Source organism: Haematobia irritans, chromosome 2 (genome assembly GCF_050003625.1).
Source record: "Haematobia irritans isolate KBUSLIRL chromosome 2, ASM5000362v1, whole genome shotgun sequence".
Lineage (NCBI taxonomy): Eukaryota > Metazoa > Arthropoda > Insecta > Diptera > Muscidae > Haematobia > Haematobia irritans.
The window spans coordinates 47,093,616-47,118,324 of record NC_134398.1 but is presented as its reverse complement, the minus strand read 5'-3'; the positions used below and the strand labels follow the sequence as shown (position 1 = coordinate 47,118,324).

Genomic DNA, 24,709 nt, shown 5'->3' with positions numbered 1-24,709 from the left:
TGTGTGTTTGTATAGAGCTTTCGTTGAAGTGTGAGGAAGCAAGAGTTTTCACTTGAATTGCTTGACATACATACACCCATGGGATTGGAAATTACACACCCACATCCCCCAAACGTATCCTTACACTTCACACTAACCCTCCTTTGAAGTATTTACTGGTGTTTGAGTGGATGTATAGTCCATTTTTCCCTTCTCTATGTTGTATGTGTGTGCGCACTATTATGGTGGTGCAAGGATTTCCACTTTTGCGAATAAGACTCCTGGTGTTACAATTTTCGACATCGACTTTGAAAGGTTTTAAGTACATTCCCACAATTCATATATGCATACGATATTTATGCTTCCAATATTAAAATCCGGAGTTTACTTTCAGATAGCATAACTCAATCAATGGTTAAGAATTTAGTTTTACAAAGATAAGCTTAATTGCCAATATGCTAACTGGCTACAGGATGAAGAAATACCAAAAAAAACACACACACACACACACTCCCTAAGAAGGGGAAGATTTTAATTGAGTATGGGATGGATTTTCTAGAGATTGGATTTCATACATATTTTTTTTTTTTTGTTTATTCCAATTTCAACATCAATCTACATCATACATCTTTGTGGATAAACAAGAGAGATACAGTCTAACCTTAAAGCAATATTGATTTACGAAATAATGCAAATTTATAAATTTTAAGTTATGCTAAAGTTGAAACCCATCTGTAAATAATTTTTGTTCACGAAATTAATTGATTCAATTAATTGTCTGATACAGTTTTCTTTATTTTTTGGTTAGAATAGAACCCAATTGATTTTGAAAGAAAATTTTGTCAAAATTTTATTTCTATAGACAATTTTCACAATATTTTATTTTGTCAAAATCTTATCTCTATAGAAAATTTTCTCAAAATTTTATTGCTATAGAAAATTTTATCAAAATTTTATTTCAATAAAAATTTTTGTCAAATTTTACTTCTATAGAAGATTTTGTTAAAATTTTATTTCTATAGAAAATTTTGTCTAAATTTTATTTTTATAGAAAATTTTGTCAAAATTTGTTGCCCATAGAAAATTTTGTCAAAATTTTATTTCTATAGAACATTTTGTCAAAATTTTGAAGAATTTTCTCAAATTTTATTTCTGTAGAAAAATTTTATTTTGTCAAAATCTTATTTCTATAGAAAATTTTGTCACAATTTTATTTCTATGGATTTTTTTCCAAATTTCATTTCTATTTGAAATTTTTCTTAATTTTTTTCTATGGAAAACATTATCAAAATTTTATTTCTATAGAAAATGTTCTCAAAATTTTATTCCTAAAGAAAATTTTCTCAAAATTTTATATTTATAGCAAAATTTTATCAAAATATTATCTCTATATGACATTTGTCAAAATTTAATTCCTATAGAAAATTTTGTTAAAATTTTATTTCTATAGGAAATTTTGTCAAAATTTTAATTCTATAGAAAATTTTATTTAAATTAATTAAAATTTTATTTAATTAAAATTTAATTTCTATAGGAAATTTTCTCACAATTTTATTTCTATAGAAAATTTTGTCAAAATTTTAATTCTATAGAAAATTTTCTCAAAATTTCATTTCTATAGAAAATTTTCTCAAAATTTTATTTTTATATAATATAATTTTGTCAAAATTTGTTGTCCATAGAAAATTCTTTCAAAATTTTATTTCTATAGACAACTAGCTTAACCCGGCCCGCTTCGCTGCGCCTTCCGAAGCGTATTTGGAGGAACATTTTGCATTAACTTAGTACAAATCCGACAACTTGATTTTTCGTTTATAGGTACAAATACGGCGGGAGAGGGTGTACCCTTTCCTCCAAATTTTTTTAATAATTTCCTGTATTCAAGTAGTTGGACAATCTTCTATATTTCTTGTGAATTTTAAGTGGGGTTTGTCAAGGAAAGGTATCCTTCTCCTCAACATATCTGAAAATTAAGCACTATATTATAATAACATACAAAGAATTACTGTTTCCCATCCAATAAATCGGGAAAAGCAAAAGTAGTAAAAAATTTTACCACATTAACATTTGCTAAAATGTTGGAAAATGATGCACCCTCTACGTTGGCTGCCAATTTCATGTAAATTTAAGTTCTTTACTAAAAAGAAGTCTGGCAGAAGCCTGTACAAAAATCATAAAATTATGTACCGAGTTCCCATTTACGGACAACCCTCTACTTTCAACTTAAGAAAAAAACGGACAAAAGGGAACCCTCTCCCCACCTTCGCTCCACTCCGACCTGATATCGGACTATCACGTACCCTATATTAATTTCGCAACTACCCAATGGTCCCTATAAATTCTATCGAAGTAAATCGATAAAGTTTATTTCAATTTTCCCCTTCCCCAACCAGATATCGAAAAATCATATAGTAATTTAAAAATTATGTATAAATTTTATCACCTCCTGCCACGTCCCTGTAAATTTCAAGTAGATCGGAGATGTTTAAATTTTGCTCTATTGTTTTAAAGGGACGTCACTTTCCCCGATACAATATCGACACCCCTAACCTTCCCTGAAAATTCTTGAAACTTTCCTTCAAGTGTGGGGCAAGGAAGGTTGCCTCTTCGTTCATAACCTTCCCCCACTGCCTTTGTAAATTTCAAGAAAACTTAAATTTTTTTTGTAGTTTTAGAGGAGGACCAAATATCTAAAAGTGATTTAGTGTATCTTTTGTAAACGTCCCAGAAAATGTCAAGCAAATTATAAGCCTAAAGGGGCGGCCTCTCTTCCGTCCAAATATCACAAAATCAGGTATCAACTATTACGGTTGACGGAGGTTACGATCTCTCCCCAGTCCTCTGTAAATTTCAAGTAACTCGGTAAAGTTTAATTGTTTCTCTGTATGTACTTAAGAGAAGCGGATGTCTCCCTATGTCCTTTTATTTTTATTAAAAAATCAGGAACCTGATATAAATTTCGTAACCCATTTTTTCTGTACAATTTCTGTCGGCGGAGTTTAGTTTTGTTTGAAATTTAAAAAAAAAAAATTTTTTGGGCAAAGGGGTGGTCCCCCTCCCCGACCAAATATCGAAAAATAATGTAGCGGATTTTTGTCTACATGCCCACCCCAACATTCAATGAAAATTTCAAGCAAATCGCATAATTTTATTCCAAGTTTCAAAAAGTAGGGCAAGGGGGAGGTCCCCCTCCCAATCCACATATGAAATCATCGGGTACCCCATATTAATTCCATAACCTCACCACATGTTCTCTGTAAATCTCAGATAATTTAGAGAATTTTAGTTTTTTCACTGTACTTTAAAAAAAGTCGAACAAAGGAGAGGCCCCACCGCCACCAAATATCGGAATAAAAAGTAGCGGATCTTTGTCTAGATGCCAACCCCAATCTTCAACGAAAATTTCAACCAAATCGGTCAACTTTGGTCCAATTTTCAAAAAGTCCGACAAAGGGGAAGTCCCCCTCCGCGACCAGGTGTCAAAAAATGAGGTACCCTATTTTCACCACATGAACGCCCCCTACGATCTCTGAAAGTTTCAAGTAAATCGGTTCAGCCGTTTCGGAGCCAACTCGGTACATACAAACAAACAAACAAACAAATAAACAAACATAGATTGAATTTTATATATATAGATTTTGTCAAAAATGTACTTCTATAGAAAAATTTGTCAAAATGTTATTTTGTCAAAATTTTATTTCTATAGAAAATTTTGTGAAAATTTGTTGTCCATAGAACATTTTTTCAAAATATAATTTCTATAGAAAATTTTGTCAAAATTGTACTTCTATAGAAAAATGTGTCAACATTTTATTTCTATAGAAGATTTTGTCACAATTTTATTTCTATACAAAATTTTGTGGAAATTGTATTTCTATAAAAAATTTTCTCAAAATTTTATTTCTATAGAAAATTTTGTCAAAATCTTATTTTTATATGAAGTTTTATTTCTATAGAAAATTTTCTCAAAATCTTATTTTTATAAATAATTTTGTCAAAATCTTATTTCTATATGAAATTTGTCAAAATTTAATTTCTATAGATAATTTTGTCAAAATTTTATTTCTATAGACAATTTTGTCAAAGTTTTATTTCTTTGGAAGATTTTGTCAAAATTTTATTTCTCTAGAAAATTTTGTCAAAATTTTTTGTCCATAGCAAATTTTTTCAACATTTTATTTCCATAGAAAATTTTGTCAAAATTTAATTTCTATAGATAATTTTGTCAAATTTTTTTTCTATATACAATTTTATCAAAATTTTATTTCTATGGAAGATTTTGTCAAAATGTTATTTCTATAGAAAATTTTGTCAAAATTGTACTTCTTTAGAAAAATTTACCAAAATTTTATTTCTATAGAAAATTTTGTCAAAATTTGTTGTCCATAGAAAATTTTTTCAAAATTTTATTTCTATAGAAAATTTTGTCAAAATTGTACTTCTATAGAAAAATTTATCAACATTTTATTTTGTCAAAATTTTATTTCTATAGAAAATTTTGTCAAAATTTGTTGTCCATAGAAAATTTTTTCAAAATTTTATTTCTATAGAAAATTTTGTCAAATTTTAATTTCTATAAATAATTTTGTCAAAATTTTATTTCTCTATACAATTTTGTTAAAATTTTATTTCTATGGAAGATTTTGTCAAAATTTTATTTCTATAGAAAATTTTGTCAAAATTGTACTTCTATAGAAAAATTTGTCAACATTTTATTTTGTCAAAATTTTATTTCTATAGAAAATTTTGTCAAAATTTGTTGCCCATAGAAATTTTTTTCAAAATTTTATTTCTATAGAAAATTTTTTCAAAATTGTACTTCTATACAAAAATTTGTCAAAATTTTATTTCTATAGAAGATTTTGTCACAATTTTATTTCTAGACAAAATTTTGTGAAGATTGTATTTCTATAAAAAATGTTCTCAAAATTTTATTTCTACAAAAAATTTTGCCAAAATCTTATTTTATTTCTATAAAAAAATTTTGTTAAAATTTTATTTCTATAGAAAATTTTGTCAAAATTTTATTTCTATTGAAGATTTTGTCAAAACTTTGTTCTATAGAATTTTTTTTCAAAATTTTGTTTTTATAGAAAATTTTCTCAAAAGTTTATTTCTATAGAAAATTTTGTCAAAATTTTGTTTTTATAGATAATTTTCTCAAAAGTTTATTTTATGGAAAATTTTGTCAAAATTTTATGTCAATAGACAATTTTGTCAAAACTTTTTTTCTATAGAAAATTTTGTCAAAATTTTATTTCTATTGAAGATTTTGTCAAAACTTTGTTTCTATAGAAATTTTTATCAAAATTTTGTTTTTATAGACTTTTCTCCCTTATATCAATTGGTGTCCAGAAATTTTGTGTATGTCTGAGATCTCAGACAAATATTTCCGTACAAAGTTACTAAACTTCATCTTTCTTTGGTAGATAATTCAAAAATGGCGAAATAAGAAGAACAAAAACATATAGTATATGGATTTGGAATCACAAAAGACAACTTTAGTTGCATATATGTGTAATGAAGTTCAGCTCAACTCAAATACAAAGGTTACCAATTTCAATAGCAACTGACATTGACCCAAAAACAAAAGTTACTTTCGTCGAATTTTATATGGGTTGACTGAAAACTGTAATGTGATGATTGTAGGAACACAAGTAAGGACTATAAATAGGAGTGGGTATCTGCAAAGGCTAAATAACCGTTGTGTATAATGCTACCCATTAAGTATCTCCCACTAAATTCCAGTTTTTTTTAGTGCTTTTTGTATGTACAAATAAATATCCTAAAAGTATGCTACAGTTTTCTCATAATTGTCTTCAATATGGCATATGCCAGACAGTTTAAACTCTAACCAGAAAGAGTAAAAACATCTTTACTTTAAATGAAATGTGCTATGATATTTTTATATTTACCATATGGGCTAAGCTTTCAATTTGAGCAATTCTAATGAATTCATTCACATATCTTCTCTATTAAAAATTTGATTTATTCAATTTCCCATGTCATATAAAAGAAAAACAAATCGCATATCCATGAATACATACAAACCATGGACAAATATTTACATTTTTGAAATTTTCCCATTTAGAAATCTGTGAGCATAGGAAAATAGATTTCTTCTTATTGTTGTTGAGTATTTATGAGAGAGGGAGAGCGAAATAGAGAGAGAGAGAGAGTATTGATATTTGAATTTATACGATGGGCTCTGTTGCTTCAAATAATGAGGTTTATGGTTTTTATTGTATCCTTTTTGTTATACTGCTGACATAGTGAGAAGCACCGTCCAAACCAAATACATACACATATTTCGCACACTAACATACATATATCCTCCAGACTTTCCTACATAGTCAGCTAAAGAAAAACATTTGAATATTTGAACATTTTTACATGGAAAAGAGAATTGTTTGGGTTTTCCATGCAATCGTTCTCTGTTGGTGTGTACTTTAGCCAAAAACCTTAAGCTACACTCAATGGCAAATGTTTTGCCCAAACATACACACGCACACTCACATACATATGTATTTGGAAATTACTCTATAGAAATATGCAGACGGTGAAAAATAAAGTCGACCAGTAGCATTTTTTGGCGGCTGCTGTTTCATTTGAAGTGGCTTGGTTAAACTTGAGGGTGTGTATGTGTTTGCGTGTGTACGCCATAGATAAAGGAAAGCGCCACCACCATCATCATCGTCATCATTTACAGGTCTCAACCGGTAAGTTTTTGTTATTTTTTATTAGAAAGAAAAATTTTGTTGTGCCAGACCTCTGTTTAACCACCTATCTGGCATACACACACACACAACCACACACATATATATGTACAATACAGTGAGCTCGAAGATTTTTCAAGCAAATATGTGTTAAAGATTTCATCGTTTTTCTGTATTAAAGTTGGGGATGTATTTTAGAAAATATTCTAAAAGATCATAATTGAAGAAAAAAATTGAAATGTAGAAGAAAATTTATTTATATTGATTTAAAAGTATGCAAAGATTTTGACCTTCCCTTAAGGATTTTGGTATTGACTCCAAGCCAAAGATGCGGCTTCTTTAAAATCAAGACAGTTTTAAGCGACTTATCTGACTTTAAATCTAGGCTCTATAAAATTAAAACAAGTATATACGGCCGTAAGTTCGGCCAGGCCGAAGCTTATGTACCCTCCATCATGGATTGCGTAGAAACTTCTTCTAAACACTGCCATCCACAATCGAATTACTTAAGTTGCGGTAACGCTTGCCGATGGCAAGGTATCTTAAAACCTCCTAATACCATCTTCTAAATTGTATGTAAGTCCATACGTGGTATATATTAAATCAAAAAAGATCGATCCAATACGTATATAATTCAGTTTGACAAAGTAGACATAAAATTTTGACAAAATTCTCTACAGAAATAAAATTTTAACAAAATTTTCTATAGAAATAAAATTTTCACAAAATTTTCTATAGAAATAAAAATTTTGACAAAATATTCTATAGAAAGAAAATTTCTACAGAAATAACATTTTAACAAAATTTTCTATAGAAATAAACTTTTGACAAAATTTTCTATAGAAATAAAATCTTGGTAGATTATTTGTGGCTCGACTGGCAATCATGATTATGAACCGAATAAAATTTGAACAAAATTTTCTATAGAATTAAAATTTTGAAAAAATTTTCTATAGAAATAAAATTTTGAAAATGATGAAATTTTTATTATGAATCGAATAAAATTTTAACAAAATTTTCTCTAGAAATAAAATTTTGACAAAATTTTCTATAGAAATAACATTTTGACAAAATTTTCTATAGAAATAAAATTTTGGTAGATTATTTTTGGCTCTAGTGGCAACCATGATTATGAACCGATATGGACCAATTTTTGTGTGATTGGACCAATTTTGGTATGGTTGTTAGCGACCATATACTAACACCACGTTCCTAATTTGAACCGGATCGGATGAATTTTGCTCCTCCAAGAGGCTCCGGAGGTCAAATCTGGAGAACGTTTTATATGGGGGCTATATATAATTATGGACCGATATGGACCAATTCTAGCACGGTTGTTAAAGATCATATACTAACACCATGTTCCAAATTACAACCGGCTTGGATGAAATTTGCTTCTCTTGGAGACTTCGCAAGCCAAATCTGGGGATCGGTTTATATGGGGGCTATATATAATTATGAAGCGATGTGGACCAATTTTTGCGTGGTTGTTAGAGACCATATACCAACATCATGTACCAAATTTCAGCCGGTTCGGATGAAATTTGCTTCTCTTTGAGGCTCCGCAAGCCAAATCTGGGGTCGGTTTATATGGGGGTTATATATAATTATGGACCGATGTGGACCAATTCTTGCATGATTGTTAGAGACCATATACCAACACCATGTACCAAATTTCAGCCGGATCGGATGAAATATGCTTCTCTTAGAGGCTCCACAAGCCAAATCTGGGGATCGGTTTATATGGGGGCTATATATAATTAAGGACCGATATGGACCAATTTTTGCATGGTTGTTAGAGACCATATACCAATATCATGTACCAAATTTCAGCCGGATCGGATGAAATTTTCTTCTCTTTGAGGCTCCGCAAGCCAAATCTGGGGATCGGTTTATAAGGGGGCTATATATAATTATGGACCGATGTGGACCAATTTTTGCATGGTTGTTAGAGACCATATACCAACACCATGTACCAAATTTCAGCCGGATCGGATGAAATTTTCTTCTCTTTTAGGCTCCGCAAGCCAAATCTGGGGATCGGTTTATAAGGGGGCTATATATAATTATGGACCGATGTGGACCAATTTTTGCATGGTTGTTAGAGACCATATACCAACACCATGTACCAAATTTCAGCCGGATCGGATGAAATATGCTTCTTTTAGAGGCTCCACAAGCCAAATCTGAGGGTCCCTTTATATGGGGGCTATACGTAAAAGTGGACCGATATGGCCCATTTTCAATACCATCCGACCTACATCGATAACAACTACTTGTGCCAAGTTTCAAGTCGATAGCTTGTTTCGTTCGGAAGTTAGCGTGATTTCAACAGACGGACGGACGGACGGACGGACATGCTTAGATCGACTCAGAATTTCACCACGACCCAGAATATATATACTTTATGGGGTCTTAGAGCAATATTTCGATGTGTTACAAACGGAATGACAAAGTTAATATACCCCCATCCTATGATGGAGGGTATAATTAGAATACATATCTCATTTATCAAATTTTCATTATCTTTTCGCGTTATATTAATGAAGCTACTCACGTACAAACAAATGCCAGTTTAGAAATCCAAATTATAACGGATACCTGAAAGTAAAAAATGTTTTCTTAATTCCAAATAAAAACTTTAAACGAAATATGATAAATCCTCAAAATAAGCTTTGGCCTATATTTGAAGCGTTTTTATCTTAAATCTAAAAATCTAATACTTCAGTTAATTTAAGGACGATTTTTTAATTCAAAAATGTGTTTCTTTACTTTATGAAAAATTTACCTTAGGTCAAAGACATACGACTTTAACGGAGGGACGCAAATTTCCAAAAATTGTTTCCAAATTAAATAAACAAAAATTGCGAAGCAATGATAATAAACTTTATTTTAATTAAAATTTTATTTCATAAATAAATTTATCCTTAATATTTTGTAAATTGTGCATCCTCACATTTAAGTTGCGTAATCTTTAATATCACGTAAATATTTTTTTCCGTGCACATATTAAAAATGTTGTAACACAGATTAGAGGATTGAATATCAATATAATACAGGGTGGTTGATATGAACTCCAGGTTGCCATCATTTCTCGATGCAGGGTAGAATTCTTGATGTTTTGGTAGATTTTGAAAAACATTTCTCTCCAACTATGAGGTACTTAAACTTTTTATATAAATGGAATTTTGACCAGAAAAAAAATTAAATAAAAAACTTAAATATAAAAATTACATTTTGAAAAAATTTTCAATAGAAATAACATTTTGAAAAAATTTCTAAAGAAATATAATTTTGAAAAAATGTTTTATACGAATAAAATTTTCAGAAAATTTTCTATAAGAACAAAATTTTGAGAAAATTTCCTTTAGAAATAGAATTTTGAGGAAATTTCCTAAAAAAACAAAATTTTGCGAAAATTTCCTTTAGAAAAAAATTGACAAAATTTTCTATAAAAATAAAATTTTGACAAAGTTTTCTATAGAAATTAAATTTTGACAAAATTTTCTATTGAAATAAAATTTTGATACAATTTTCAATAAAAATAAAATCTTGAGAAAAAAATTCTAGAGAAATAAAATATTAATTAAAATAAAACATTTTCTTTAGAAATAAACTTATAGCAAAATTTTCTATAGAAATAATATTTTGACAAAATTTTCTATAGAAATAAAATTTTGACAAAAAGTTCTATACAAATAAAATTTTGAGAAAATTTTCTATAGGGATAAAATTTTGAGAAAAATTTCTAAAAAAAAATAAAATTTTGACAAAATTTTTATATAAATAAAATTTTTATATAAATAAAATTTTTACAAAATTTTTATATAAATAAAATTTTTACAAAATTTTTATATAAATAAAATTTTTGCAAAATTTTTATATAAATAAAATTTTGACAAATTTTCTATAGAAATAAATTTTTGAGACAATTTTCTATAGAAATAAAATTTTGACAAAATTTTCTATAGAAATAAAAGTTTGAGAAAATTTTCTATAGAAATAAAATTTTTACAAAATTTTCTTTAGAAATTAAATTTTGAACAAATTTTCTGTAGAAATAAAACTTTGATAAATTTTTCAATAAAAATAAAATTTTGATAAAATTTTCAATAAAAATAAATTTTTGAGAAAAATTTCAAGAGAAATAAAATTTTGACAACATTTCTATAGAAATAAACTTATGGCAAAATTTTCTATAGAAATAAAATTTTGACAAAATTTTCCATAGAAATAAAATTTTGACAAAATTGTTTATAGAAATAAAATTTTGATAAAATTTACTATAGAAATAAAATTTTGAGAAAATTTTCTATAGACATAAAATTTTGACAAAATTGTCTATAGAAATAAAATTTTAACAAAATTTTCTATAGAAATAAAATTTTGACAAAAAGTTCTATACAAATAAAATTTTAAGAGAATTTTCTATAAGGATAAAATGTTGAGAAAATTTTCTATAGAAATAAAGTTTTGAAAAAATGTTCTATAGAAATAAAGTTTTGAGAAAATTTTCTATGACACAATCTGTAGAAATACAATTTTGACAAATTTTTCTATAGAAATAAAAATTTTGATAAAATTTTCTATAGAAATAAGATGTGGACAAAATTTACTTTAGAAATAAAATTTTGGCAAATTTTTCTATAGAAATAAAATTTTGAGAAAATTTTTTGTAGAAACAAAATTTTGAGAAAATTTTCCATAGAAATAATATTTTGACAAAATTTTCTATAGAAATAATATTTTGACAAAATTTTCTATAGAAATAAAATTTTGACACAATTTTCTGTAGAAACACAATTTTGACAAATTTTTTTATAGAAATAAAATTTTTGACAAAATTTTCTATAGAAATAAAATGTTGACAAAATTTACCTTAGGAACAAAATTTAGACAAACTTTTCTATAAAAAAAAAATTTTGACAAAATATTCTATAGAAAAAAAATTTTGAGAAAATTTTCTATAGGAATAAAATGTTGACACAATTTTCTGTAGAAATACAATTTTGAGAAAATTTTCTTTAAAAATAAAATTTTGACACAATTTTCTGTAGAAATACAATTTGTGACAAATTTTTCTATAGAAATAAAATTTTTACAAAATTTTCTATAGAAATAAAATTTTGACAAAATTTTCTATAGAAATAAAATTTTGACAAAATTTTCTATAGAAATAAAATTTTGACAAAATTTTCTATAGAAATAAAATTTTGACAAAATTTTCTACAGAAATAATATTTTGAAAAAAATTTTCTATAGAAATAATATTTTAACAAAATTTTCTATAGAATTAAAGTTTTGAAAAAATTTTCTTTAGAAATAAAGATTTGTTGTTGTTTTTTTATTTCAGCTTAAAACCATGCATTGACTAAACTACAAGTGTAACTTAACCAACAGAGGAAAATAATATCTGTCAAATATATTTGGGCAAAGCCCTATAGACTGAAAGATGGTTGGATGGACGCACGCTTCGGAATTACCACATTCCTCATCAGCATCCACTACTTGCAGCAAAACTATCAACCAATTATCAGAATAAGTTCAGGCAGTTCATTAAACCCAACAATGAACCACACTTGAACCTTCCGAAAAAAGGTTTTACATGATAGCCGGCTTATGCCGAAATAAATTCGTACAAACATCTTATATAGAAATAAAATTTTGACAAAATTTGTTGTAGAAATAAAAGCTTGAAAAAATTTTCTATAGAAATAAAATTTTGAGAAAATTTTCTTTATAAATAAAATTTTGACACAATTTTCCGTAGAAATACAATTTTGACAAATTTTTCTATAGGAATAAAATTTTTTGACAAAATTTTCTATAGAAATAAGATGTGTACCAAATTCTTTATTTCTATAGAAATAAAGTTTTCATTCGTTTTGTTTTTGTTGGTTTTGTTCTTTAATAATAATAAAATTTTGACAAAATTTTCTGTAGAAATAAAATGTTGACACATTTTTCTGTAGAAATACAATTTTGAGAAAATTTGCTTTAAAAATAAAATTTTGACACAATTTTCTGTAGAAATAAAATTTTGACAAATTTTTCTATAAAAATAAAATTTTTCACAAAATTTACTATGGAAATAAGATTCTTGACAAAATTTTCTATAGAAATAAGATGTGGACAAAATTTACTTTAAGAATAAAATTTAGACAAACTTTTCTAAAATAAAATTTAAAAAAAAAATATTCTACACGAATAAAATTTAAAAAAAAATGCTATAAAAATTAAATGTTGAGAAAATTTTCTATTGAAATCAAATGTTCAGAAAATTTGCTATAAAATAAAATTTTGAGAAAATTTTCTATAGGAATAAAATTTTGAGAAAATTTTTTATAATTTTATATCTTTAAAAATTTGAATTTCATACTATCAAAGCCCATTGTAAGTAAGTTCTCCACTGGTTGGTACAAGCTAATATCGTTAAAACATATAAAATTCGACATATTTAAAATTCAAGGGTATTTATACATAAAAAAATAGGAGGGATCACTCATTCGTTCGAAGAAAAAAACATTTTTTTCATACTAACCACAAGGATGTGATTAAAAACTTCAAAATAAAATTTTTAAAATATGAATGCAAATTTTTCTTAGCATTAAAGACGCATTTCTCTGATATATAAAGTTTTTTCCCTTGTCCAAAATGCGATAAACTTTTCAATGAAGGACAAAACTTCCTTATAGGTAAGCGAATCGACTTAAAAATGAGTATCTTCACATGAAAGAAAATTGCGTTTTACTAAAACCAACATGGCTTTAATACTTCTGAAAAATTCTTCAAAATTAATTAATCGTCTTTAAGTTGGTTGACTATTGGCATCTTGGCTGCAAAGCTAAGATGTTGTGAACACATTTTTAATGGAATTGGATACCTAACGAAGAAATAAGCTGAAAAAAAAACTAGTAAATTTAAATTTGTTTCCTAGAATCAAGTACGCAAAACTCAAATGTAAAAGAGAATTGTATTTGAAATTATCGAAACGAAAATACGATTTTATGATTATCATTATAATCTCCAACTAAACAAATAGATGCAGTATGAGTGTAAAATTCTGAGAGTAGTGTATGATATATAATCCTCCTTAACCAGTAGCACTCGATAAAGAGTAATGGAATAAACCTCTTATTCCACTTCCACGAGAGTACACTATATGGGTATTCAAATCGAGTCAAATTTATTGATTTTTATTAATTTTTAGTTTTGTATTTTTTTTTTCATTTAATCAACTTATAATGTGATTACCAGACATACAACTTTGAACCAAAAAAACACACAACTTTTCTTTTGTATTCTGAAAACACCATCGAAGAGATTATTTCTTTCATATAAACTGTCACAAACTTATGACTTCTATACCCCCGAAAAGATTAACTGTTCTTGGTCAAATGATCATGAGTGTACTTTGACTGCCAACACAGCCATTCTTCATTTTTTTCCTTCAAATCGAAGTCAACCGTGTGCAAAGATATTTTTATGTATTTGCTATAAAAAAAACCCCGAACCAAAAGACGCTCACATAAAAATTTTACTCATAAAAAATATTGTGAAAATCAAACACCCCCTTCCCTTTATAGCATGAGAGTGAGCGTACATCTTTTTCTCAAATAATCTAAATGTATGATGGTATATGTGTTATGCCTCAATGTCTTCAACACAACCCTCCACCATCGCAATACCCTTGTACTCCTTATCAACCAGCGTTGCCAATTTAGCTTTTTTCCCGCTAGATTTGGCTTTTTTTGAAGACGTTTAGCGGGGAAAAAGTGCATTTAGCTTTTAGCTTTTTTTCTGGCTTTTTTTCATGACCGTTTTAGCTATTTTTGGCTTTTTTTTATTTTCGACATGTTCCTATTGAAGTATGGATAAAACTTCGTTTTTATCTAAGCCTTGCTGCCAGAATAAAGGTTTCCACATATTTCAAAGCTCAATTGAAGCCTTAATAATTATTCCAGCCATTATGCGGGCATTTTTGCAGCAAATACACCTTGTTGTAAAGTTTTTTCCTCGTATTCATACAAGTTATCGTAAACTTTAAATCTACTATTACCATACAAATTCCTTATAAAGGGTGATTTGTTAAGAGCTTGATAACTTTTTTTTTAAAAAAAAACGCATAAAATTTGCAAAATCTCATCGGTTCTTTATTTGAAACGTTAGATTGGTCCATGACATTTACTTTTTGAAGATAATTTCATTTAAATGTTGACCGCGGCTGCGTCTTAGGTGGTCCATTCGGAAAGTCCAATTTTGGGCAACTTTTTCGAGCATTTCGGCCGGAATAGCCCGAATTTCTTCGGAAATGTTGTCTTCCAAAGCTGGAATAGTTGCTGGCTTATTTCTGTAGACTTTAGACTTGACGTAGCCCCACAAAAAATAGTCTAAAGGCGTCAAATCGCATGATCTTGGTGGCCAACTTACCGGTCCATTTCTTGAGATGAATTGTTCTCCGAAGTTTTCCCTCAAAATGGCCATAGAATCGCGAGCTGTGTGGCATGTAGCGCCATCTTGTTGAAACCACATGTCAACCAAGTTCAGTTCTTCCATTTTTGGCAACAAAAAGTTTGTTAGCATCGAACGATAGCGATCGCCATTCACCGTAACGTTGCGTCCAACAGCATCTTTGAAAAAATACGGTCCAATGATTCCACCAGCGTACAAACCACACCAAACAGTGCATTTTTCGGGATGCATGGGCAGTTCTTGAACGGCTTCTGGTTGCTCTTCACTCCAAATGCGGCAATTTTGCTTATTTACGTAGCCATTCAACCAGAAATGAGCCTCATCGCTGAACAAAATTTGTCGATAAAAAAGCGGATTTTCTGCCAACTTTTCTAGGGCCCATTCACTGAAAATTCGACGTTGTGGCTCGTTAGTAAGTCTATTCATGATGAAATGTCAAAGCATACTGAGCATCTTTCTCTTTGACACCATGTCTGAAATCCCACGTGATCTGTCAAATACTAATGCATGAAAATCCTAACCTCAAAAGAATCACCCTTTATAAACTGTCAGTAAATTATTAGGAATACTAGCATTTGACTCGTTTATCCTTTTTATGTTATTATAATACGTATTCTAAAGTTATTATGATATTACCAAATTAAAATAGTAGATGTGAATTGCTTTGTACACTGAAAAAGTATAGTCGTGAGGCCAAAGATTTCATGTCTTTAAAATACGAACGCGAATTTTGGTTATAATAGCATTTGTGAATTTCTCTTATATAAACTGTTTTCCTTGTCCAAAAGCCGATAAAATCGTTTTGTCCTTATAGTTAAGTGATTCAACTTAAAAATTGGTATCTTTTCATGAAAAAGGCTAGGGTCAATTCTAAAAAATTCCTAAAATTAATTAAATAGTCTTTAAATTTGTGGAGTTTTTGTATCTTGACCACAAACCAAAATATCGTTCAAAAATAGAATAGGTTTTTCAACATTTTATTTTAAAAACGTATACACATAATAATTTCTACTTAAAGTCGAGTCTGAATTTGGAAATTTAAGTTGTCGTTAGCACGTTTTTAAAGCACTGTGATAGCTCATGAAGAAAAAGCTGAAAAAATGAATAAATTCAAATTTGTCTCGGAATCAATACCAAAATCATTAGTGTACAAAATCTTTGGAACCGAACATAGAAATAATTAAGGAAATAAAGTTTTGAATGTGGTATTATTTTTTAACATCAAAAAAAAAAAAAAAATGCAATAAAAAACAAATCTGCTATTTATTCATGGAATGGATTTACATTTACGAAAATTGGACAACAATAGATTTGTATGGGAAATTTTCGTATAACGAATTTATCATTAATTCAGTTAAAACGAAATATATTGATATTTTCCAATGCAGTTCTATGTGACATTGGACTTGCTGATGATTAACCAGAATAATTGCAAGTTTACCGGGAAAAAAGTTTTTACTAGGAAGTATAAATGAAAGACTTCCAGTAAAAATTTGTGATAGTAATCAAAATGTATCGAGTATGCAAACAGAGTTAATATGACTTAGATTTTCTTACAGTCTCACAGAAATGGAAATAAAATGAATACAGTTAAAATAATATGCATTTTAAGTGAAATAAAGCCTTTAAGTTTGTTAAATTTTAATCAAAAATATGACTTTTGATACAAAAAAATTTAGCTTTTTTTTCTAGCTATTTTTTAACATTTTTTAGCTTTTTTTGGCTAGTTTTTTGGACAAATCTAGCGGTTTTTGATGAAACAATTCTGGCAACGCTGTTATCAACCTTTCACAATGTCTATGTCTCTTTAGTATAAATTAATAAAGTGTTATTTGCTATATAAAATGAAAACGAGAGAAATAAAATTGATTTTTACATTTCTTCGTTGTGCGAATAAATTTATTTTGTGATTTAATGAAGTTTCCCTTAGATTATGCACAAGCATTCAAAAATATCAACATTTAAGAGAGCTGTGTAGCATATAAAAGTTGAAGAAGAGTGAGAAGGGAGAGAGAAAGAGTGAGTGTGTGTTTATGTTTACAATCTCTTGCAATTATCAGCTTCGGAAAGGTTACTAAATGTATGTCATAAAGCGTCATTGCTAAATAAAAACATTGAAATGATTTTTTTTTTTTTTTGATTTTTGGTGAGAATTTGTCTCTCATCAAAAATACAAATACTCCGATATGTTCAAAAAACAGCAAGCCTTTAAATTAATCTAGCAGAAGGTTTTACAGGCAAGTTTCTTTAAATTCATTTTAATTTAATGAAAATGAAAATTCGTTAAATGAGATTTGAATCCTAATTTTATTTTTATTGATCCTAGATTTAAGGCCAGATAAGTCGCAAAAAATGTCTGTAAAAAATGTCCAAAATCATTAACAGAAGGTCAAAATCTTTGGATCCAAGTAAACTTTTTTTGAGTGTGGCCATTCGCTAGTTTGGCCCATTCCCGGTGAAGTGCTGCCTTAAGATGATCGACACTTTGGTATTTGTTTTTTAGAGCCAACCTTACACCTCACGGTAGATTGGAAGAATTTTTGATATTTTCGTAGATTTTGCACAATATTCCCCTCCATCTAATAGGTACTTTAAACATTTTCTGTAGAAATAAAATATTGACAATATATAGGAATAAAAATTTGACAAAAATTTCTATAGAAATAAAATGTTGACAACATTTTCTATAGAAATAAAATTTTGACAAAATTTTCTATAGAAATAAAATTTTGAAAAAATTTTCTATAGAAATAAAATTTTGACAAAAATTTTCTATAAAAATAAAATTTTGAAAAAAAATTCTATAAAACTACACTAACAGAAAAAGTTTCATTATATTAACGAAATGCGTCGTTAAAAGTCAGCCAATGAAAAAAATCGTTAATATAAGGAAATTTTTCATTATTATAACGAATTTCCTGATAATCAACATAACGTTTCGTACTACTAACGAATATTTTCATTATATAAATGAACATTTTTCGTTATATCAATAAAAATTTTTCGTTGGCTGAATTTTAATGAAATTTTATTTGTGTGTAAAATTTTGAAAAAATTTTCTATAAAAATACAATTTTGACAAAATTTCTTATAGAAATAAAATTTTAACAAAATTTTCTCTAAAAATAAAATTTAGACAAAATTTTCTATACACATGAAATTTGGACAAAATTTTCCATAGAATTAAAATTTTGACAAAATTTTCTATAGAAATAAAATTTTGACAAAATTTTCCATAGAAATAAAATTTTGACAAAATATTCTATAGTAAATTTTATTTTCTATAGAAATAAAATTTTGATAAAATTTTCCATAGAAATACAATTTTGACAAAATTTTCTATATAAAATTTTATTTTCTATAGAAATAATTGTCTATAGAAATAAAATTTTGACAACATTTTCTATAGAAATAAAATTTTGACAAAATTCTCTATAGAAATAAATTTTTAACAAAATTTTCTGTAACAAAAAAAAATTAGACAAAATTTTCTACAGAATTGAAATTTTGATAAAATTTTCTGTAGAAATAAAATTTTGACAAAATTTTCTATAGAATTAAAAGTTTGACAAAATTTTCTATAGAAATAAACTTTTGACAAAATTTTCTATAGAAATAAAATTTTGACAAAATTTTCCATAGAAATAAAATTTTGACAAAATATTCTATAGTAAATTTTATTTTCTATAGAAATAAACTTTTGACAAAATTTTCTATAGAAATAAAATTTTGACAAAATTTTCTATAGTAAATGTTATTTTCTATAGAAATAAAATTTTGGCAAAGTTTCCTATAGAAATAAAATAATGACAAAATTTACTTTAGGAATAAAATTTAGACAAACTTTTCTATAGAAATAAAATTTTGACAAAATTTTCTATAGAAATAAAATTTTGACAAAACTTTCTATAGAAATAAAATTTTGACAAAATTTTCTATAGAAATAAAATTTTGACAAAATTTTCTACAGTACATTTTATTTTCTATAGAAATAAAATTTTGACAAAATTTTCTAAAGAAATAAAATTTTGACAAAATTGCCTATAAAAATAAAATTTTGACACAATTTTCTATAGAAATACAATTTTGACAAAATTTTCTATAGAAAAAGAATTTTTACAAAATTTTCAATAGAAATACAATTTTGACAACATTTTCTATAGAAATAAAATTTTGACAAAATTTTCTATAGCAAAAGAATTTTGACAAAATTTTCTATAGAAATAAAATTTTGACACAATTTTCTATAGAAAAAGAATTTTTACAAAATTGCCTATAGAAATACAATTTTGACAAAATTTTCTATAGAAATAAAATTTTGACAAAATTGTCCATAGAAATAAAATTTTGACAAAATGTTCTATAGTAAATGTTATTTTCTATAGAAATAAAATTTTGGCAAAGTTTCCTATAGAAATAAAATAATGACAAAATTTACTTTAGGAATAAAATTTAGACAAACTTTTCTATAGAAATAAAATTTTGGCAAAATTTTCTATAGAAATCAAATTTTGACAAAACTTTCTATAGAAATAAAATTTTGACAAAATTTTCTATAGAAATAAAATTTTGACAAAATTTTCTACAGTACATTTTATTTTCTATAGAAATAAAATTTTGACAAAATTTTCTAAAGAAATAAAATTTTGACAAAATTGCATATAAAAATAAAATTTTGACACAATTTTCTATAGAAATACAATTTTGACAAAATTTTCTATAGAAAAAGAATTTTTACAAAATTTTCAATAGAAATACAATTTTGACAACATTTTCTATAGAAATAAAATTTTGACAAAATTTTCTATAGCAAAAGAATTTTGACAAAATTTTCTATAGAAATAAAATTTTGACACAATTTTCTATAGAAAAAGAATTTTTACAAAATTGCCTATAGAAATACAATTTTGACAAAATTTTCTATAGAAATAAAATTTTGAAAAAATTTCTATAGAAATAAAATCTTGACAAAATTTTCTATACAAGTAAAATTTTGACAAAATTTTCTATAGGAAAAAAATTTTGACAAAATTTTCTATAGAAATAAACTTTTGACAAAATTTTCTATAGAAATCAAATTTTGACAAAATTTTCTATAGAAATCAAATTTTGACAAAATTTTCTATAGAAATCAAATTTTGACAAAATTTTCTATAGAAATCAAATTTTGACAAAATTGTCTATAGAAATAAAATTTGACACAATTTTCTGTAGAAAAACAATTTTGACACTATTTTTGCATAGGAATAAAATTTTGACAAACTTGTATATACGAATAAAATGTTGAAAAAAAAATCTGTAGATATAGCATTTTTATAAAATTTTATATACAAATAAAATTTTGACAAACTTGTATAGAAATAAAAGTAAGACAAAATTTTCTATAGAAATAAACTTTTCAATGGAAATAAAATGTTGACAAAATTTTCTATAGAAATAAAATTTCCAAAGGAAATAAAATGTTGACAAAATTTTTTATAGAAATAAAATTTTGAGAACATTTTTTATAGGAATACAATTTTGACAAAATTTTCTATAGGAATAAAATAAAATTTTGAAAAAATTTCCTACAGAAATAAAATTTTGACAAAATCTTCTATAGAAATAAAATTTGGACAAAAGTTTCAATAGAAATAAAATTTTCACAACATTTTCTATAGGAATAAAATGTTGACAAAATTTTTGCATAGGAATAAAATTTTGACAAACTTGTCTATACGAATAAAATGTTGAAAAAAAAAAAAATCTGTAGAAATAAAATTTTGACAAAATTGTCTATACAAATAACATTTTGACAAAATTTTCTATAGAAATAACATTTTGATAAAATTTTCTATACAAATAAAATTTTGACAAATTTTTATAGGAATTTTCAATGGAATAAAATTTTGACAAACTTTTATATAGGAATAAAATTTTGACAAAATTTTTCATATGAATAAAATTTTAACAAAATTTTCTATAAAAATAAAATTTTGGCAAAATTTTCTACAGAAATAAAATTTTGACAAATTTTGTATAGAAATAACATTTTGGGAAAAATTTGTATAGGAATAAAATTTTGACAAAATTTTTTTATAGGAATAAAATTTTGAAAAACTTTTCTATAAGAATAAAATTTAGACAAAATTTTCTATTGAAATAACATTTTGATAAATTTTTCTATACAAATAAAATCGGATCGGATAATATATTTTCCCTCTGCTCAATTATTCACCTGAACTGGCACAAAAACTTAAAAACATATGCGTTCTTTGTCGATTTTAAATCTGCTTTTGATAGGGTATCACGCAATGCTATGATTTATAAGTTAAATAATCTTGGTGTTTCGACAAAGATGTTACGTTTTATTGAAAGGGTATATGAAAAAACTTCATTCGCAGTATGGACTGGAAAGGTACTCTCTGACGATTTCATTACAAAACCAGGGGTCAAACAAGGTTGTCTTCTCTCGTCCCTTTTATTTGCTCTATATTTGGATGATTTAAATGATTTTATTGGCGGTGGAGCATACGTGGATAACTTAAATATTCGACTATTACTTTACGCTGATGATATTGTACTCTTGGCAAATTAAATAAATGTCTTACAACAGATGATAAATAAACTTGAAAAATACTGCGAACTCTGGAATATGGAGGTCAACTTGGATAAGTCGAAAATAATGATTTTCAAGAGAGGTGGGCGAAATGCAAATGCCGAAAAATGGTTCTATAAAGGTGAACAAATTGATATTACATCCGAATATTGCTACCTAGGAATGATTCTCACAACGAAACTTTCTTTTGGTAAGCATATTCAGAAGAGAAATCAATCAGCAAAAAACAGCATTAATTCAACATGGAAAACTCATCTTTCCAAGGCAAATGTGTCCCTTACGGTAAAATGGAAACTGTTTCTTGCTGTCTGTAGAGCAATCCAATCTTATGGGTCGCAAGTATGGGGGTTCTCACTGTTCGAAGAAGTGGACACCCTTACTTTATTCTTCTTAAAGAAAATATTAAAAATGCCATCCTTCACACCGACTTATATACTCATGCTCGAAACTGGAGTTGAAAATGGACATATGTACACGTTGAAAACACACTTAAGATATCTGAACCGAGTACTTTTTGATTACAGCGAAGAAAGACTACCCCATATATTGGCAAAACAAGTTTTGAGCCAAAAGTTATTTTGGGCAAAAAACATAATGAACCTCATGACAGAGAATGATGTTGGCCCTCTTGAGATAGTCTCAAAAAATCATTGGGTTGGGAAAACGGATTTGCTTTTGCAGAATTTACAATCGAAACATTTTAATTATCATATCGGAAAAGCCACTGAGACTTCCAGATTTTATAGCAAGCTTGATTCAATGGCTGGCTCTTTATATATAAATAACACTTTAACTCCAGACGAAATAATGTGGATATTAAAAGCAAGAAGCAGCATGATTAAATTAAATGAAAATCGCTTTCATCAAAATGGAAATCCTCTTTGTTCAATGTGTAACTTAAATGAAAATGAAAATTTGCAGCATTTCTTATGCAAATGCCCAGCATTAAATGAATTTCGATACCAATATTTCCAAAAGGTTTCGCTTAATGAGAATGAGCTAATACAAATTTTGAATGGTCTCGTTATAAATTGGAAAGTACTTGCAAGCTTTATAAAAACTTGTGTAAATTACAGAAAAGAATTGATGTACGAATTCAATTTTTAATCTTTAAAATTTTTCTAAGAAATAATGTAACATATAAAGGGACTGACGACCATAGGTCATAGTCTTCGGTTTATATCAATACAATTCTTAGTTTCTATCTCACTAAACATATATTGCATTGTTTAAATTCAATCAAATAGTTTGTAAACAATTTTGGATAAAATAAAGAATTACTACTACTACTACTACTACAAATAAAATTTTGACAAATTTTTATAGGAATAAAAGTAAGACAAAGTTTTCTATAGAAATAAAATTTTCAATGGAATAAAATTTTGACAAACTTTTAAATAGGAATAAAATTTTGACAAAATTTTTCATATGAATAAAATTTTGACAAATTTTTCTATAAAAATAAAATTTTGGCAAAATTTTCTACAGAAATAAAATTTTGACAAATTTTCAATAGAAATAACATTTTGAGAAAAAAAATTATAGGAATAAAATTTTGACAAAAATTTTTATAGGAATAAAATTTTCATAAAATTTTACATAGAAATTCAATTTTGACAAAATTTCTTTAGGAATAAAATTTAGACAAACTTTTCTATAGAAATAAAATTTTGACAAAATTTTCTATAGAAGTAAAATTTTGACAAAATTTTTTATAGAAGTAGAACTTTGACAAAATCGTCTTAAAAAATAAAATTTTAATTTTTACAAAATTTTTTATAGAAATAAAATTTTGAAATATTTTCTATAAAAATAAAATTTACACAGAATTTTCTACATAAATAAAATTTTGACAAAATTTTCTTTAGAAATAAAATGTTGATAAACATTTTCTATCGAAATAAAATTTTGATAACATTTTTATAGAAATATAAAATTTAAATAACTTTTACCATTTTGTTAATTCTTACTCTTTTTTAAACTATTTGAAACAAAAGAAGCTAAAAAAAAAATTATTGATCTACTATGAAAACAAGTATATACGGCCGTAAGTTCGGCCAGGCCGAAGCTTATGTACCCTCCATCATGGATTGCGTAGAAACTTCTTCTAAACACTGCCATCCACAATCGAATAACTTAAGTTGCGGTAACGCTTGCCGATGGCAAGGTATCTTAAAACCATTTTAACACCATCTTCTAAATTGTATGTAAGTCCATACGTGGTATATATTAAATCAAAAAAGATCGACCCAATACGTATATAATTCAGTTTGACAAAGGACACATAAAATTTTGACAAAATTTTCTACAGAAATAAAATTTTAACAAAATTTTGTATAGAAATAAAATTTTCACAAAATTTTCTATAGAAATAAAAATTTTGACAAAATTTTCTATAAAAAGAAAATGTTGACAAAAATTTCTACAGAAATAAAATTTTAACAAAATTTTCTATAGAAATAAACTTTTGACAAATTTTTCTATAGAAATAAAATCTTGGTAGATTATTTTTGGCTCGAGTGGCAACCATGATTATGAACCGAATAAAATTTGAACAAAATTTTCTATAGAAATACAATTTTGACAAAATTTTCTATAGAAATAAAATTTTGACAATGATGAAAATTTTATAATGAACCGAATAAAATTTTAACAAAATTTTCACTAGAAATAAAATTTTGACAAAATTTTCTTTAGAAATAAAATTTTGACAAAATTTTCTATAGAAATAAAATTTTGGTAGATTATTTTTGGCTCTAGTGGCAACCATGATTATGAACCGATATAGACCAATTTTTGTGTGATTGGACCAATTTTGGTATGGTTGTTAGCGACCATATACTAACACCACGTTCCTAATTTGAACCGGATCGGATGAATTTTGCTCCTCCAAGGGGCTCCGGAGGTCAAATCTGGAGAACGTTTTATATGGGGGCTATATATA

The 24,709-nt window shown here is 26.5% G+C and overlaps 1 protein-coding gene across 1 annotated transcript in view; it reads right to left on the bottom strand.

Annotated features, from left to right (window-relative positions):
* Window positions 1–24,709, bottom strand: part of LOC142224204 (neuronal acetylcholine receptor subunit alpha-7-like) — a 1,091,332-nt gene that overhangs the window by 1,048,834 nt on the left and 17,789 nt on the right. The window contains exon 2 of the mRNA XM_075293985.1: window positions 9,257–9,296. The gene's annotated coding sequence lies outside the window, so the exon portion shown is untranslated. The remainder of the gene's footprint in view (window positions 1–9,256; window positions 9,297–24,709) is intronic.